We start from the raw sequence: 7509 nt of genomic DNA, 5'->3' as shown, positions 1-7509 counted from the left end.
CAACGAATATTGGGATGGTCCGTCACATTATAACGCTCCCACGGCTGAAAGGGGCAAGCATGTTTGGAGGGACGAGGATTCGAACCCGCGACCCTCAGATTGTGAGTCACGTGCCCTAACCACCTGGCCATGCCGGGCTCTCTGGTCACGAGATGACAGCGCCATAATAATTATTTTTTTAATTCGCAAATGATATTAATGTGTTTGTGTTTGTTAAACTAATGAATGGAGTACTTGAAATTTTTGTATAACATCTTACGACACATGCTGTGAACGATAAATTATACTGTGGAACTAGTAATTATTATTAGTATTTATATTTATATTAGTAATTAATATTAATTGGAAAGGTTTCATTTATTTTACAGTTGAAGAGCAGCTTTTTATACGAGCGAGTGAGATAAATTCATACAACCAGCTGCGTAGTGTAAGGAATTAAAATAAATTTTATAAAATATATCTTAAGTTTATAATATCTCTTCTGGATAATGTTCACCTGGGACTCACAGTTTGAGTAGATTGTTGATACCTAAAAACGCTCCAGACGGTAGATGGCGTATAGCATTTCCAGCTAAAGAACTGCAATAAAAAATAACTAATATAACATGTTTTAAATAGTATAAAACCACCTTTGTAAAGTAATGCAAATATTAGTTTAGATGAAAACTTTATCATAAAATCGGTTTAAGATAATAAAAAATAAATAAAGATGGCGTCTAAAATCGAATTACTGTTAAATACCTAAAGGATTCAGTATAGTTGTGAATTAAAACGTTTGCATTCCATACTAGTTTTTCATAATAATATGCCCCCAGTAGCACAGCGGTATGTCTGCGGACTCACAACGCTAGAAACCGGGTTTCGATATTCGTGGTGGGCAAAACACAGATAGTCCATTGTGTAGCTTTGTGCTTAACTTCAAACAAAAAATCGAATGATATACCCTGATTTCAGGGCCCAGCATGGCCAGGTGGTTAGGGCACTCGACTCGCAATCTGAGGGTCGCGGGTTCGAATCCCCGTCACACCAAACATGCTCGCCCTTTCAGCCGTGGGGGCGTTATAATGTGACGGTCAATCCCACTATTCATTGGTAAAAGAGTAGCCCAAGAGTTGGCGGTGGGTGGTGATGACTAGCTGCCTTCCCTCTAGTCTTACACTGCTAAATTAGGGACGGCTAGCGCAGATAGCCCTCGTGTAGCTTTGCGCGAAATTCAAAACAAACAATATACCCTGATTGATAGATACTCTCACTCATGTGGAACCAAGTTATCTTTCTTTTATAATAACTAAGTTAGATTTAAATAATTAAATGATATTTGCCTTAAATGTCCTAAAACGAGCATCAAAGTTCCTTTTTAATCTAATTCTGAAAGAGTGTTTTTAGAGAGTATAATTACGGTTTTTCTTTACGTTATGTATTCCGCTACCAAATTTACAGCTAAATAGTAACATGTATGGGAAGCCATTTATCTAACTCAACAAATCTGGTAAAGAAACTGGTTTTCATTAGTTACTCGATGTTATTTGGGAGGATGGTTATATAGACATTTGCTTATACTGGTGTCACGCTTTTCTAGAACATTGTAATATTTATTCTTCTTTTATTTATTTTCAATCAGTTTTGTTGTTAAATATGCATTAGTGCGCTTATATATATAAAAGTTTATAATATTAAAATTTTCAGTATTGGTAAACTGTATGGATCTTTGGAGCTAACAACTGGTTTTCACCGGTTTTGTATTTATATAGAAATACATGAGAGAGCATATTATTAATAATACTTTTTTTCAAATAAACAATATGTGTGTGTGTGTGTGTGTTTAGATTGAGTTTGTTTGAAGTAACACACGAAGCTACATAATGGACTATCTGTGTTCTGCCCACCACGAATATCGAAACCCGGTTTCTGGCGTTGTAAGTCCGCAGACATACCGCTGTGCCACTGAGGGGCGTTTAGATTGAGTTATGAGTGAGTCAACTAATTAATTCTCTAGATGATTCTACTGTACCTTCTAATATTTAAACATACATAGTTTGCAAAATTGGCATACAGTTTATAAGAAAAAACTGCATAAAGTTTAATAAACTCCCAGAAGTTATATATATTCACCTAATTCATTTTTAAACAAATTAAACATATACTTCGTGCTGATTTATATATTTTTCCAGGTGTTACAATAAGTCTAAACAACAACAAAAAAACAACTAAAACTAAAACTCGTTAATATACTTACATCGACTTCAATCCGGGGTAGCTGCTAAATGCTCCGCTGGTTAACACTGTTATGTTATTATTAGAAAGCGTACTATAAGCCAAAAAGAAAAAAAATATATATCAGCTGTACAGTGGACCTTAGAAAATTTTATGGTATATTTATGTATTTGTATGTAAAAGGCTTTAATATTTTCCTGATCAAGGTGGGATTTAGATTGAAAAAAGTTATATTTATCTTTTGTTTGGCAAGGTTTATCTGAAGAATAAGGAAAAAAAACTAGCTGTTTGTTAAAATATATTTGGGCTATATAAGCATTTTCTAATTGGATATTACTTTTGATATTATAAAAGGCATTTTTTTTTACATTTTTTCAATTATTCCTCAATATTTAAGCTACTTTATATTCACTTCCTGATTTTTTTAAATAGTGAAACAGAATTTCGTATAGGTCACTAGGTGGCTATTAAATAAACAGCACAGTAACAAACAATAAGGAAGGAATACTCGAGTGCACTGGTGCCATTTCCCCAAGGATGTGAAATTGGCGTAGTTTTTCTAAGGGAGTGAAAATTATAAAAATGTACATAACATTTTCAAGATCAAATGCATAGCAGAAAGACTCGGTATCTGTAAACGTGGTTATTTTCATAACAACGGGCTGGTATAAATTAGCGTAGGAAAATCACCTAGTATTTTTGTTAATTCTCATCAAATCAAAACATCCCGTACATCATCACCAGATATTTTTTTGTATAAATAAATATATTTGGACAAGTTACCAAAGACATAGCTAGATTCTTAATGAAACTATTGACGTCTTTATTATCTGTATTCTAACAGGAATTATAAAAATCATGAGGCAGAAATAGGGCTCATATTCGTTAGTGTTTCCTGCCAAATTCAGCCGTGGTGACGTTTTTCGTTATGTTCACCAAATATTAAAGCTAATACTCAGCCCTATTTAGTCTTGTGATGATTGTAGGTAGCAGATGTTCTCGTTTGACTTTATTAACAGCAATATGTGCTTACACTTCAGTCTATCCATGTTGACCATACCGAACGGTTTTCTTCTTTTGGATAATCGTATACATTCAAAGTACCTTTACGTTCAGCAAGTGCTATTTGTCGAGCACAAGTGAAGTATGATACTTAGAGTAACGTTTTTCGGTTTGGAGTTGGAGTTAGGCAAGTAAAGCAAGGCTGGATCGTTATACAACACTGACACATTTTTATAGCTAATTACAAACAATGATGCTAAAACTTACAGTTTTGTAACGTTGCGAGATATCCCTGCTGGTATTTCTGTCAGATTTAGATCCTTGCAACTTACAGCCGTAAGACGGGAACAAGTACAACCCGCTGGAACAACTGGTAATTCTGGAAACAACAAACTTTGGTATCAAGTCACGCTAGAGTAGTATCTTCATTTCACGTATTGGTAAGCTATGTGGATCAGCAAACAACTGTTTTCACACGTTTCTTGAGTATGACTCCATCCTTTAAGGTTAATGTCATTGGTGTTATTGAGTTAGAGCACTTAAACGTGTTAAAATATAGTAGCTTTGAATAAGCTAAGAAGAGTGCTCTGTTTAGATTATTAAAGTTGGCGGGAGGGATTAAGCAATAGCGATTTAATGGAATGCTATTATACATAAATATATATTTAAGAAAACTCGAATCCGTTCTTTTTCTACCAAACTGTTCTTTATTTAATCAGATTTCAGAAGATTGTTTTGTTGATTTCTGGCTTTTATATCGAAGAGTAGCGAGTGATGTTTTGCAACTGGTTAAATAAAGAGGAGTTTGGTAATAAATGAAAGGATTTGGGTTTTCTTATACCTATTCATCTTGAAGTGAAACCCCCTTGAATTACACTTGTTATGTTATTCTTTTTCTAAGTATTGATGGCGTTTAATATACATTTTCACCACTGACTAATAAAACCTAAACCTGAGCTGACAGCAAATATAACCACATTTCTTGAAGTTCAAGATCCCCCGTATAGCAACTATTTACATGTTTGACAGTGAAGAGAAAGCGTATAAACAAACAGGCAAAATAACCACCTGAAACGTTTTTATGGTTTCTGTGAACAATAAAAAAGTACTTAAAACATAATTCATATCAAGTTTTTTAATCTCTAAAATTGGTATTCAAAGTGTCTCCACGTTAGACAATAGGAAACTAGAGAGCATCGAGTATGTAAAGACTCGAAGATAACGTTATTGTTGCCTTAAAACTGTGCGGGAGAATTACTGTTTTCACCAACTAAAACACAAAAGAAAATAAAGAATAAAGGAGATTAAGTATTTGAACTTTTTCTTACACCACAGATTCTGAATTAAAACACATTAAGTTTAGGATATTTATCTGTTAAGTATAACTTCACGTATAAAACACAGCTTACCACAGACGCTGGTGTATGGATGGGTTGTGGTATTGAATATTGTTTTCAGGAACAAAACAGCACTCCCAAAATAGTCCACTAAAAACAACGTAAAAATATTACTTAATCCGTCCATTCATGTGAAACATTTCTTACGTGTTTTAGCCTCTCGTAACTACTACTTAATCCGTCCATACATGTGAAACATTTCTTACGTGTTTTAGCCTCTCGTAACTACTACTTAATCCGTCCATACATGTGAAACATTTCTTACGTGTTTTAGCCTCTCGTAACTACTACAAAGTTAAGAAATATGGGAAAGAAGCTACGTCTGTTTTACTCTTTGTACTGTGGTGACTATCGTAGCGAATATGTTGCTAAATCCTATCCTGGCTTTAATAATAACCAGCTTATTATCCAATGGTTTAATTAGAGCTTACTTGATTGACTATGTAACTTCTCCAAGGATATGACTAATTTTCAGGTTTGAAAATCCCACATCACATGAAGTTAATGAAATACACATAGTACATGACAATATAACCTTCAATGCTTTATGTTTACATAACCGATTGTTAAACTTCTGCTATACCTAAATACATATAAATTTGAAATGTAGTGTAATTTTTATTTTGTCATATATATATATAGGATGGAATGTTGTAAGTAGTACTAATAGGCTAAATTAAAGAAGCTTTAAAACCAATTGGCTAATCGATGACTACTGATTTTATCCTTTTTTTTTACCTGCTTCCTAGTGAGCTAATATAGGTGTTCATGTGTAAATCAGAGAAATTGACGATAAAACCTTCTTTGTTCTGTATAAATAATCTGATTACTTAATTAAAGAACGAGCTATGAACTAAGGTTTAAATTTAACATAGACAGTAGAGCATCCACATTTAAATCTAGTTATGACCCAAGGTTTAAATTAATATATAGCATCCACACTTAAATCTAGTTATGAATTAAGGTTTAAACTTAATACAGTCAGTAGAGCATCCACACTTAAATCTAGTTATGTACTAAGGTTTAAATTTAACATAGACAGTAGAGCATCCACACTTAAATCTAGTTATGAATTAAGGTTTAAACTTAACAGAGCCACTAGAACATCCACACTTAAATCAAGCTAAAAATTAAGTTTTAAACTTGAAATCTCCAGTTTTGTTCACTTAGTTTTCATGAGAAAGATGTGGAGGTGTTCTTGATGGCTAGAGATTTGTTTTTTGTATTTTTTCCCAATGTTTAATCCTTATTTTTTTATAACTGTGAACAAAAGGGTAAGTTTGTTTTATAACAATAAAACTTCACATAAATGATAGCAATTTATACGTTACGATCAGGATGACATTTTTTGCTATTGAAATATTGTGAATATAATGTGATAAAACGCTGAAGTGTTTAATGTTATTAGAATAATGCATTAAAAATGAAATACTATATGACGAAATAACTTAGCCTTCCATTTTTTTACACTGTGATGTGATATACGAGAAGACATACCAACCAAAAGTGATCTAATTCAGTTAATTCTTCTACGGAGAATTACTATCAGCTATACATAAAGAACATTGATGTACATTAAAATGTTGAAATATAACCTGTCGTATGTGTGTAAAACATTCTCATTACAACAATTACTCACATCAGAAAAGTTCCAATATTTTTTTATATTTTTCTCTTTGACATAACAGAAACTCAGGCGTAGTAAAGACATTTCTCTTATAACTAAATCAAATCATTAGAAATATAAGGAGATTTATTTTTAAAATACATTTAACGGTGGGTTTATGGATTTATAATGCTAAAATCCGCGGTTCGATTCCCAGCAGTTGACACATAAAATAGCCAAATGTGGTTTTTGGCCTTAAAACAAAAAGAACAATTATATCAGTTTCTTTTTCTTAATACCGAACTAATTAGTTTCCTTAAGTTACTTAACTGTTACTTGTATTCAGCATCAAGGGTTATATGTTACAGTGTAAAACACCTGAAATGTCAAAGTAAGAATGTTATTTGGAACATCACGCTAGATAATTGTTGGTTTTTCTATCAGTATTTTAGCTAGTCTACTACTGATTTCAAACTGAAGATGTATGAAAGTAGCATGCTGTTGAATTAGTAACTTAAAGCAATTAAAAGATTATACATTAACTTTACTTGATGGTCATCTATTCGAACTGTTGATATGAAAGTCCTCCGGTGAGACTAGAGCCGTATGCTATGACAGAAAACGAAATAAAAATATAGAAAATTCTTGCGTGTTTCTAGTTTAAAGTCACTAATGACCTGTCCAAATGGATTTCGAATATTTATTATTATGCTAGTTTAGACTTTTCCACACACTAACAATTATTATTCATAAATAGGAACGTCAACCCTGAACTAAGAAATAAAGAAAAGACTTACAACATTTCCAAAAATTTTCGTCTTAACACCACCACTTTTGCTAAGCAAGTTAGCAAGTATCGTTTCGTTTCTTAGATTACCTTCGAAGTTGGTGCGATGCGGGTGAGTTTGCCGTATGTCAGAACAAAAGCATATGCCTTGAACGAAGTCGCTTTTGCGACGGGATCTCAGACTGTCCTGATGGAGACTTGATACTGATTGTAGGTTAATGTATTAAAGTGGTGTTCTAGATACTGACTGTAGGTTAATATATTAAAATCTATAAGATAATAATCTTTGAATGCTCAAAAAAACGAGAACTTTCAGAAGAAATTGAAGAAGCAACTACAATAAGAACTGAAGTGTAAAGTATACTAAAAGAAATCGCGTTGGTACAGGCAATATATGTAATAGACAGTGATATATGTGGCTTTTTCTTTTTAAACTTTTCACAACCTATTTTTAATGTATGACAAAAGTATTCAACTTGCCATGCTTTGTTGTAATTTGTACA

The 7509-nt window shown here is 32.7% G+C and overlaps 1 protein-coding gene across 1 annotated transcript in view; it reads right to left on the bottom strand.

Moving 5' to 3' along the window:
- LOC106463978 (relaxin receptor 1-like) overlaps nucleotides 1-7050 on the bottom strand; it is a 55203-nt gene extending 48153 nt beyond the window's left edge. The window contains exons 1-5 of the mRNA XM_022391628.1: nucleotides 7017-7050; nucleotides 4626-4703; nucleotides 3484-3595; nucleotides 2237-2308; nucleotides 508-579 (exon numbers count right to left, since the gene is read on the bottom strand). The gene's annotated coding sequence lies outside the window, so the exon portion shown is untranslated. The remainder of the gene's footprint in view (nucleotides 1-507; nucleotides 580-2236; nucleotides 2309-3483; nucleotides 3596-4625; nucleotides 4704-7016) is intronic.
- Nucleotides 7051-7509: the final 459 nt, after the last annotated feature.

The sequence above is a fragment of the Limulus polyphemus genome, unplaced genomic scaffold (assembly GCF_000517525.1).
Source record: "Limulus polyphemus unplaced genomic scaffold, Limulus_polyphemus-2.1.2 Scaffold1532, whole genome shotgun sequence".
NCBI lineage: Eukaryota > Metazoa > Arthropoda > Merostomata > Xiphosura > Limulidae > Limulus > Limulus polyphemus.
The sequence above is the reverse complement of the archived record's forward strand: the minus strand, read 5'-3'. Positions and strand labels throughout refer to the sequence as shown.